Genomic DNA, 12,043 nt, shown 5'->3' on the forward strand with positions numbered 1-12,043 from the left:
TTCCTATTATTTTTCTAATGGGAACAGGTGGTAGGGGGCTGTTGATTATGAGACTGTAAAGTCTGGAGTTGTCTGGTTAAGTGTCTGTGACTTAACCAAGAAGAATATGTTCTTCAGGCACTAGATGAGATATGGAAAGAGCCAGATTCCTGGCAGCATTTGGACCTCTAATTCCAAGCATCTCTCTAAGGATGCCCTTCTCAGAATTTTTCCCGTCAATAGTTTATTTATCTTCCCTGTTAGCAATAGTGATTTTAAGACACTTAAGAAGAATGCTGACTTAAATATAAGTGAACTCCTAATTTAAAACCAATACAACTTTTTAAATGGCAAAATATATATATATATACATATATATATATATATGTATATATATATAATTTTACTGCATAGGAAATTGATGTTTGCTTAGAACATAAAAATATATTTTTTAAAATGACTATCTTGCTTTCCATAGGAAAAAATGGGTGATATATGTTATGAAAGTAATAAAGCAAGAAAGGAAACAAGGAGGAAGAAAGGAAGATCCAAATTGTGCAAATAAAATAGCATTAATGTGAATTCTGTCTTTTATAATGCGATGAGAAAACATCGAATATCAGTTCTAAATTTTTGATTGGTGGAAATAAATTCTGATAGCCCCGACCCACAAGGTGGATAAAAGGATATGCATTCAAATCTGCCATCTTGCTTTATTCTAGATGAGGGTAAGTTTGCTCAAAGGAGTAGCAGAGTTCTGCAGTACTCTCAAGATTGAATTCTGTTCACATCTTTCCTTGGCCCTTCAGTCAGTGAGGTCGTCTTTGGCTGGATCTGCACATTGATAATGATATATTATCATGAAAAAGACCAGGAATCCACATTGCATTTATGATAAACTCCCGCCTGTTTTTATTTGACCTCCCCACCATGTTGTTCACCCTCAATTCACATTCTTCAGCAAATCCAAGGACACCAAGGAAATGAGTTGAAAATCACTGACCAGGAAGACAGGTGGTGTGTCTACGATAGCACTTGACACAGAAGATTGAATTTCTAAAATAAAATAAAATAAAATAAAATAAAATAAAATAAAATAAAATAAAATAAAATAAAATATCAAGAAAGAATAAATATAGAGTAAGTAATAGTTCTGTTGTATGCAAAGCCTAAGTGTTTCCTTAAAGACAATTTATATACTAAAAAGATGAGGTCTCTGGAATAGGTGTGGACTGTCAAGTATTGTGCAGTATGATTCTATTACCTTTGGTATTGTGAGCTGCCCGTTGCAAAAGGCATGAGGAATTTGAGAAATGTATTTGGAGTATTAGAATTAAAATTGATGGCCATTTAAAAAGTTTAAATTAAATATATCATATTCAAATTGTGCTTTGCCACATTTATTATTCTTTTAGAGTTTTTTAAATGTTTATTTATTTTTGAGAGAGAGTGAGACACAGTGCAAGCAGGGGAGAGGCAGAGAGAGAGGAACACACAGGATCCAAAGCAGGCGTCAGGCTCTGAGCTGTCAGCCCAGAGACCAAAATGGGAGAACCCACGGACCGGGAGATCACGACCTGAGCTGAAGTCAAACACTCAACTGACTGAGACACCCAGGCGCCCCTGTTTTGCCACATTTATTTTGAAATGTAAAGTTTGTTCTAATTACTTAGTGTAATATTTCTTTTACACTACGTCAATTTATATGAATAATTACATTTTCATATAAGACTAGATTATTGCCATGTAGCATTAACATCTACTCAGAAGTCAGCAAGAAAATAATTTGTTCAAGAAAAATACCAATATTTGTAAATTGCTTTTAAAAAAAGTTGATCCTTCAGAGGACATTTTTGCTTTCCTATAAGCTTTCTCTTTATAGATTATAAAGAAATTAAATTATTAAAAAAGAAATTGAATTATTATTATGAATAAAGATTGGTGAGGGAAGTGGTTGTACCAACGTTATTTAAATTAACTACTATTAGTTTGATTATATTATTATGATTATATTATTATGATTACCAGGATCTTTCTTTTGTGAGAGGAAATAAGATTATTTTGAACAGGTTTTTCCCAGAAGAATAAACACAAATTGTCAATAAACATATAAATCTATGCTTATCCTCACAAATAAAGGAACCCAAATTAAAATGAAATAGTGCTTCCAATGTAATATTAAGAAAATTTTAATGAAATTAAACCATCTAAGTGCAATAGGCAATTAAGTATAAAACACTCATTTATTTATTCAATAAATATATATTGAGTATATACTATATATTAGGCATTCTGTACCCTAGGGAAGTAATAACAAATCATACAGGTCCCTGCCCCATAAATCCTACATTCTAAAAGAGAAGACTAATCACAAACAGGTAAACAAATAAATGATACAAATTTGGAAAGTTTTAAGTTCTATGAAGAAAATAAGGAATAGAGAGCAGTTAAAAGGCCAAGTAGTCAATGAGATGTGTCTCTTAGATAAGAAAGGAGAAAACACCGAAGGAAAGACATGAATGATGATGATGGACCAGCCATAAAAATACCTGGGATAGGTCATTGTAGGCAGAGGAGAAACAAAGATAAAGGTTTGGAGGAAAGAATAGGAATGGCATAACCATGAAGCAAAAAGATGACTAGTGCGACTACGTTCAATGAGCAAAGAGAGTAGTAGGAAACATTAAGATGTAGAGGCAGGGACCAGATTGCTTATGGCCTTCTGGACCATAAAAGGACTTCAGATACTATCCTATATAAAATGAGAGGTCTTTGGATGCTTTTTATTGGGAGATTTATATGATCTGATGTGCATTTTTAAAAAGCACTTTTACATCTATGTGGAGACTGGACTGTAAAGGGGTGTGAGTGGAAGCTACGTGATCAGTGAGGAAGGCATTGTTCAAGGCTTCATGATGGGTGATAGTGGCTTAGATTAGGGTGGTAGAAGTGGAAGCTGTGGGAAGTAGCCAGATTTGAGTTATATTCTAATGTTTGAATTTGTAGCATGTGTGATGGATTAAATGTAAGTGGTGAGGGGAAAAGATCAGAATGACTCCTAGATCTTGGCCTTTGTAACTAGGTAAATGGTAGTTACTTACGATGGAAAATACTGAGTGGTGAGAAAAGAGGGGGAGCAGAACCAAGAGTTCCATTGTGAATTTATTAGGTTGAGACATTGGGGAGCAATGTTGGACATTAGAGTGGAAATTTTAGGGAGACAGATATAGAAGGTTGAAGTTCAACTAAGGAATTGGGGCTAGTGATAAAATGGGGGGGGTATCAAATTATATATGATATTTAAAATCATGGAGCTGGAAGGAATCAGTAAGAGATAATACAGAAAAGAAAAAGATCTAGGATTGAGTCTGAGAATACTTCAATATTTAAGGGGCAGAAAGAGGAGGTACCTGTAAATGATGGGAAGTAAAAAGTAGCAAAGTGAAAAAACAAAAACAACATGTTTAAAGTCCAAAGTAAGAAAATATTCCCATGTACTATAATTATGAAAGAGGACTTCTTTGTAGTAGAAAATTTTGAGCGTTGGGTGGAATTTGGAATTCCTATCACTCTGGTCTCAGATATTTATAAGGGCAAGTATTAACCACCATACTTTTTGGTCAAGTATGGTGGGAGATTTATGATTCTTTGTAAAAAAGTCATTTTCATTTCTTACATGGTATCCAAAGTGCATTTGGATCAAGAAATGTGAGTGATCAAGAAATGATCAAGAGTGATCAAGAAATGGGTCATTCTTTGGGGTAGGCGTTACATAAATTCAGATTCACTTGAAGTTTTTTTGAATTTTTTAACATTCCTCAAAGATGATAAGAAAGTGCTCTTATTCATTTCATGCCTTTCCATCACATTTTAATCTTCTCATATGCCATAGTGTCTGAAGGAAGTTTTTAGAAGTCTTCTGGAGTCAGGTTAAAAGAAGACTTTTAATCTGAAACTAGACATCAGGCTCCGACTTCCATTTATGTTCAGGGTAGAGTGGTCCTGAGGTTTTCAGCACCATGAAGAAAAAAGCAGGTAAAATCAGCCTCATGTGTTGATGGAGCAGGGAAGCCCAAGACAGAGAATTCGAGAATAGCAAAAATTCACAATACACACATACACCCCCCCCACACACACACACACTCCTGTCTCTGTATCAATATTTGCCCAATAGTCACAAAAACTTTTAGACTCCACCTTGTCAGTGAAAGCTTTCTTTCTAAAGCACCAATAGCTCTAGATTAAAATGCGATGAGAAGTAAAATGAACACAGGCAAAACCATACAACCACAAAATCCATTGAAGACAAAGATGCTGATATTACAATACTCTGTGGTGAACAATTGACAGGTTTAATTCAATGTTGTCATATTTATTTCATAATTGTTTTATGTCTTTCTCTAATTAAAAATCCTCATTTTTCCAAACGATATTGACATACCAACATGTCTTACCTGAAACAGAAGGAAAAAGTCCTCGGAATAGCCTAAATAGATAAACGTATTTCATTACAAATACAAACGCAACCACTTCATTGGCCAAAACCAAACAACGACAAAAAACCCTCTTACCCAATGGTTAGACAAGCTATTGTCCATGGGCCAAATCTAGCCCACCAGCTATTGTTGTAGATGAAATTTTATTGGCTATTTATTTATGTGTGGTCTATGACTATTTTCATGCTACTGTGGTTGGGCTGAGTAGTTACAAGGGAGAATGTATGACATCAGAACCTAAAATATTTACCACCTGACTCTTTACAGAAACACAACACCAACCCCTATCTTAGAACTTCTCTTAGCATCTATATACTTCTATTTTACATACAGCTCTAACGAGTGGTATTATTTATTCTCCCAGGTTGAATCAGTAAAAGGGAAGTGAACAAACATTTGTAAATGGAAGCATTAACCTTTCTTCTTCCCCTCTTCCACGGCAGAGTATAATAATGGCCCTTGGCTAAGAGCTTAATTGAGTTCTCACTAGAACAATTACTTCAAACTTTCAGTTTTGAAACTAAGGAAGCTCTAAAGAAGAATGTGGATTCCTTTCTAAATCTCGGAATACTTAAAAGAATATCCATGGCAATTAGGACAAGTGCTAAACACTATCACACGTGATAAGGTAACTGACTGACTCTATGTAAAGGCCAGTACCTGGAAAACATTTGTTTTTCTCAATATAGATTTAGCCTACTGTTTATGTTAATTAGTTTTATTCTTGGCACATCTGTGTGAATGTGTCAAACAATTCTGATCTTTACTCTTTGAAAACGTGAGAACAGAAACTGACAAGCTGAAGTTGATGAAGGTGGATACAAAGCAAGAAAGACCTGATCTGATTAGAATGCACAGGTCACAGTGGCCCTTGTCCCTGGTCTGTTCTGTGGACCTCTGGATGTTTACAGACAGCATTAATGATCTGGCTAAAGGCTCATGGAATTAACCCAGTTTGAGTGATCGCCTGGAGAAATATATAATGAGAAGAAGGGACTGGATCCTTCAGTAAATTCACTGGTTAACTAATCTTGAACACCATGAAGGATGGGTGGGGATCTCCCCCGGCTCCCGCCCCCCCCAAAAGGAATATCTTTGATAGCCCAAAACAGGAAAAGGGGAAAAAGGAGTGAGCATAAAAATTAGGAATTTGCCTCTGACTTCTTAGGTGTTTTTGCTTTCCAATCTGGAAAAATCATATTTCATGCACAGCTTTAACTATTTCTTTTCTTTGTTGCTTAGTAATAAATATGAAAGACTTTTAAGTACAAAATGATTACCCGTGTTTTCAATGGCAGAGTACTGTTTATTCCCTTCAGGATTACCTGAAGATATGAGGCTGCTGTGCCGTTCATAAGACAGAGACATCTTTTGTTAACCTACCCGTCCTTTCTCCGCGAGATTTGCACGGAGCCTTGCTGAGCAACTACTAAAGGACCCTCAGCTGGTGGCTGTGGTAAATGTCGCTGGGAACTTCTGCGCATGCGCAGCACCCTGTCCCATGAGCACCCCCGCGGGCTCGGCCTGATCTCCGCTTCTGAAAAACTCCTGAGGAGATTGAGAAGGAGGAAGCTGGCCACAGCTGAAAAGGCCAAGACTAAGGAGGGATTTCAGGGTGAATGGACTGCCCTTCCTCCCAAGTTTTGCTGTTGAGCCCGAGGTCACAGACGCGTCTGAAGGCGCACGGGTGCCCTCCATGCCTGTGATGTGGCTCCTTACGGAAGAAGGGAGCAGGAGCGTGCCGCCGGATGCCGAAGACCCGCCTGCAGCTCCCCCTGCTCTAGCTACCGAATGGGTAAGAAGAACCACCACGGAGTGTGGTCTCAAGCTGTCCTTCCACAATTAAACAAAAACTGGAAATACGGTTGACAGAAAATATGCAGGTCCTAAAAGTTGTGTCCGTGTACCTGCCAGTCCTTATCCAGCCCCAACAGTGCTTGGCCCTGGTCTCACAGGGCTACATCCTGCACCAAATTTGTCCCTTCCTGTGCTTTTGAGACCATATGGTTTCCCCACAGATCCAGCTGCCGCTGGGCCTTTAGGTGCATGGTGATCCATGTCTTCTGGACTTTGGACACCAGGAATGGGAGGGCAGTATCCTGCCTCTGATAGGGCATGCCATCTTGGGGGGGGGGGGGGCTCCACAAGTACCAGGGGCAGCAAGCACCGTCCCATTGGGCACTGTTCCACCTGGAGTCTGGGGATCACCAGCGTCATATCCTGCCTCTGCAGAGTAATATTCCACACCAGAACTGTATCCCACTCCCAGTAATCCTTTTCAAGTGCCTCCAGGACCTTCTGGTGCTCCACTGATGCCTGGTGGCCCCATTCTTACCATTAAGTTAACACTGCACAAAGAGATGATGCTTTGCTTTTTGAAATGTGTGTGTGTGTATGTGTGTGTATACATGAATGCATATAAGAATTGCTGGTTTCACTGTTCTTAGAGGGCGTTCATAAAAGAGTAAGTCTTGAACCTCTCAGAGAAGATATCTGCCTCTTGTACATGGGTGTGCAGTATAGCAGATGTGTACAATCACATAAATATGCAAAAGAAAAAGCAATTCACAGCTCTGTAAAGTGTAGATAACTAGATTACTGATACCAATGCAAATGTCTCTTGTCCATATATATGCAAATAACTTCTGTCTAGAGGAAGGACAGCTGATTATTCTACTGCCCACCACTACTACCCTCTCATTAAAAAAAAAAAAAAAAAAGTTTTGTATCTGTAAATCCATTTTGGCATTCGTGATTAACACAGATATGTGTGGCACTTTAAATTTTCCTTTGAGCTAATTATAACATCTTACTGGAGTCTTCTCAAATTAACGAGTGAGATTAAAAAATAAATTTTGACATGCATTCAGTTTATATTTTTATAATTGTCATGGTTGTTAAAAGATAAACTGAGTCATATTAAGTTTTTTGAGAGTTTATTTGAGCAAGAATCTATTTGAACCAGGCACTGCCAAACCACAAGTGTTTAGGAGCTCTTCACCAATAGCTAGGGGACTTTTATAGATGAAAGGTGGAAATAAAGCAAGGAAATTATTGATTGGCTATAGCTTAAGGTCTATTTGGTTGTTTGTGATTGGTTGTTCTTAGGCTTTTATTTCATAATTTCGAGGCATTTACAGGTTTAAATGTTTTTGTTGTTGTTGTTTACATAGGTCTCCATGGCATTACAGCACATCAGTCCAATAGCCTCTTTGTTTAATTAATTTCACATGGTTTTATCTTTTTTAAAAAATTTTCTTTAATGGTTGTAATCCCATTTTTAAAACACCAACTCCACAAGAAAAAATATCCTATTCATCTGTCCAACCTTGGTAGTCATGGTGGAAAGATGATTAAAAGGACACGGTGGAAAGGCAAATGTGGCCTACTCATGTCTCTCTTTGACTTGCCCTCTAGAGGGAGAATGCAATTTCCTGTCCAAAGCCCTGAATGTGGAGCAGCCCTTGGTGGGGCTGGAAGTTCCACAACGAAAAGAACACAACACACTGAGAATTAACAATCAAATAGGCAGCTCTGGAAATATACTCGGGAAGAAATTCTGATTCCCTCTTGTACACTAAGGGACGAGGACCTCCAAGAAGGGAACACTGTAATAGGGAAGGCAGATACTTGGATTACACATGCATTGAGAATTACACGTGTACTCTACTGAGTCATTTGTGAACCCTCATTTAACCTTCATTAAAAACATATAGAGCAAATTTGTTTATCCCTTTCTGCAGATTTGGAAACTGGTGCTAGAAAACATTGAACACAGATGAAACACCAATTAGGAAGTAAAAATAAAGTCACAATTTCATGCATTAACAGTATAGTACCGGGACCTGGGACCTGTAGTGCACTTTCCCAGAAAGTTCGGCCAAATCTGTCGCACACATACATCTGGGTACAGTACTTTTATAGCCATGCAGTGCCAATGGTTCTGCTTATCCCCTTCCTGTGGCTTCAAAACTTCATGATAGCACTTGCTGCTGCTACCATTGTCATCTTGCTTTCTTCTTACTTAAGAAGAAACACTGTGCGAGTATTATGTTACACTCAACATTCTTCCACTGGGTTAAGACACTCTGTGCTAAATGCAAAAGTGTAGTGCTGGTTCTGGCACTGGCATGCAGACTGGTATTGAGGCCTTTAAAACCAGTGAGACTGCAGGTGATGCTGGCAATGTAGTTTCCCACCAAAGAGGAACTGATGACTCTGCTGAAAGATTTTTTTCTGAAGGAAGGAAAGATCTTTCACTCGCCTTCTTACCACATTCAGATAAATGTGTGATAAAACTGCTTCCTTGAGTCTTTCACAGAGACTTTGAATGAAAATTACTCATTATTGTATATAGATTCATAGGGCTTGTTTATTTTTTTACACATAATAACTTTCCATATATTCCAAGTTGGGCATAATGCCATGGGGAGCTGAGCTGGGGAATGAATGATTTGAGGGGCAGAAATCATGCCATAATTCTCTTGAGTCATTTAGCCTAAAAGAAAATACCTTGTATAACTCACCATCTCCTAAAAGTATAACTGAATTACAGTTCACTGTATTAAAATTGATTCAGTTCATAATTCTAAGGCATTAAAAGGGTACACTCTGGTCAGTAGAGTGTTTAACATAACAAGAAAGTGTGTAATTTTTTCAAACTTAAGTTCAAAATGGTTTTAATAAATTAAAATCTTGCTATTTGAAACAATGAGCTTTTGTCATTGGGAAATCAGTCATAAGGAACACCTCTTTCACTGAAGATTCTGGATAATGAGGCATCAGTAGGAAACAGGAACAGTATCATATTTATTTTCACAATGTTCACCTCAAAGTAGAAATCCAATGTTCAATTGATTCCTGAATTTGGAGGAAGAATATTAGTTCAATCCAAATAATTGAGGTAAAACATGATTAAATATAAGCATTCAATATGTGGCTATATCAAACCATCTCTGCTCAAGCTGTGAATACAATAGTGGAAATGATCCCAGTGACCAGACCCTATATTCTGAGGGATTTGGAAAGAAAGAAGCAAGCACTTCCACAGGAAAAGCAAATCCTACTGCCAGATGGAATAGATTGGAACTGTTTGGTGAGGTGATTCATCAGGTATTACATTCCCTTGTGAGAGGGGGTATTAAAAAGTTTAGCTTTTGCCCAGGAATGCATCCTTTTCCCAAGACCCTAAGATTGATACATGATGGCTTGAGGGGGAAGGACAAAAGAGGCAGCAGGTCAGCAAACTGTAGCTAGTGAGCTAAACCCTACATGTGGACTGTGACTGTTTTTTAAAGAAAATTTAATTGAAACACAGCCATACCCATTCACTTGCATATCATCTGTGGTTACAGCAGGGGTAGAGCTTATTGATTGCCAAAGAGACCGTATGGTCCTTTATAGAAAATGTTTGCCAATCCCTACCTTAGTATAACAAGTATAAGTGTGAAACCTGCATCATAAATGAAATACTTATCTGGAAATCTCTGAATTAACAAGCCTTAGCATAAGTTGCTATATATAGATCTTGACCTAAGAACCAGTAACTAGACTTTGGGGAATAAATTCCTGACTAACTTCACTTTAATTCAAGTTTATCCTACCAGGTACCAGAAAGTTCCCTTGCTCTCTTCTCTACAGTAAATCAAGTATTTCTGGTTATATGCTGTTCTTTATTCAAATCTATTTGGGTTAAGGGATAGATTGTTGTTCTGAAAATTATTGCAGTTGAATACACTAATGTTGTTAAGTTGAGCATTCCCTGCAAGCTGATAGCTGCCAAAGATAAAATGAATAGTCTCTTAATCAGCTCAGGCTGCCATGGCCAAATTCCATGAACTGTGTGGCTTAAATGACAGAAATTTACTTCTCACAGTTCTGGAGTCTAGAAAGTCCCAATCAGAGTGTTAGCCAATTTAGGACCTGATGAGAACTCTTCCTGGTTTGTACATGGCTATCTTCTCACTGTGTTCTCACACAAATGCTTCTTTGTGCATGTGCATGGAAAGAGAACCAATCATCTCTCTGGTATTGTTTTGTTTTGTTTTGTTTTTCTATGAAGCGTTAATCTCATCATGAGGTCTCCGCCTCCACAACCTCAGAAAACAGCATCTACAGGACATTTTCACAAATCAGATCAAATTGTAGCTCAAGCTTGCTTTAAAAAGCAACTACTACAAAGTTTATTTTCTCCCTTTGTTTGTTGATAGTCATTGATTGTTATTTTGGTTGGCAGATACCCTGCACTAACTTTGGTCTCATTATTTATTAATAGGTTTTTTCCTCAATTTAGTACTTGAATTAATTCTAGATATAAAAAGAGAGACTGCAATTGTCAAAGTACTTTTCTGCTGTGTATTAAACATGTATGTTTACTTATTGTATCAAGGCTCTACTTTGGGGATAGTTTTAAAATAGTCTATTTTTTATAATACCTACATGCAGAATTTTCATTTTTTTTTTCTAAAAGTGGTTTAACCTAGTCTAACCTTACGTTAAAGACGACTCTGACAATATATATATATAAATGTGAAGAAATCTTTTTAGTAGGTGAAAGTGTAGCTGACTTTCTCCTGCAGCCCCACCATGAATGACAACAGATGGATCAGGAATTTCTATCCATCTCTTGAATGTAATCAAAGAGACACTGAGATATAGAGTCAGGAATCTCTGGGGAGCCAACTGAAAGAACAAAAGCTGAGTTAAATTGTGGAGAGCAAAACAGACCACACTCATAAATAAAGGCATAAAGGAGACCATTTTGCCCAAAGGATACTGAAAGAACAAACTTGGTGGCAGACAGAAGCCTTGTTTCCAACGACAGTCCCCAAAAGACCTGATTGTATTTATCCAAACCTCTATAATACACTTCTCTTTTTGTTTAAGGACTCTTCAACAGGTTTCAGTTCCTTGCAATCAATGATCCCTGTCTGGAATAGAAATTGGTACCTATGATACCGTAGCAAGATAGAGATTCTCAATAGTATGAATTTGTTTAATGTTTTGAGAGAGCAGGGAAGGGAAAGGCTGGAAGAGCTAGGATATTGTCTGTAGGATACCCTGGGGACTTACCTAATTTATTTATTGTAACCTGATGGGATTTAAGTCAGACCACTGAAAAATTTTGGGGTACTAGGATGCAGAATATAAGGTTAATGTAGGTATTTCTTATGACCTTAAATAAAGTGTTAGTAAAGGAAAAGATTTGCTGTAGTCCAAGGTGACCCTACTGAGTATTGAGAATGTAAGGCAGAATGCTCACACTAGTGTAAAAGCACATAGGATTGCTATTAGCAGAAAGATGAAGGGTCCAAGAGTAAAGGTGACTCTGCAATGCAGGGGGAGAAGGTGTGGTATTTTGTCCTCTGAGAAAAATATCTGTTAAAGAGTTCCAGAAGAATCAGGGATTTAGGGGTTCAGGGAGTCAAGCAGATCCAAGAATCAGGGGAAAGACATTTAAAAAGCAAATCTGGTTGAGGGGTACCTGGGTGGCTCAGTCGGTTAAGCGTCCCACTCTTGGTTTCAGCTCAGGTCATGATCTCACGGTTCATGAGATTGAGCCCCGCATT

The 12,043-nt window shown here is 37.7% G+C and overlaps 1 long non-coding RNA gene across 1 annotated transcript; it reads right to left on the reverse strand.

The window, feature by feature from the left end:
* Positions 1-914: 914 nt before the first annotated feature.
* Positions 915-5,922, reverse strand: LOC122231055. The gene is made up of 3 exons (XR_006208169.1): positions 5,801-5,922; positions 4,434-4,465; positions 915-1,035 (listed from the first exon to the last, which is right to left on the reverse strand). It is a non-coding gene; the product is annotated as an uncharacterized LOC122231055 (long non-coding RNA).
* Between the last annotated feature and the right edge of the window lie 6,121 nt (positions 5,923-12,043).

The sequence above is a fragment of the Panthera tigris genome, chromosome A1, assembly GCF_018350195.1.
Source record: "Panthera tigris isolate Pti1 chromosome A1, P.tigris_Pti1_mat1.1, whole genome shotgun sequence".
NCBI classification, from domain to species: domain Eukaryota; kingdom Metazoa; phylum Chordata; class Mammalia; order Carnivora; family Felidae; genus Panthera; species Panthera tigris.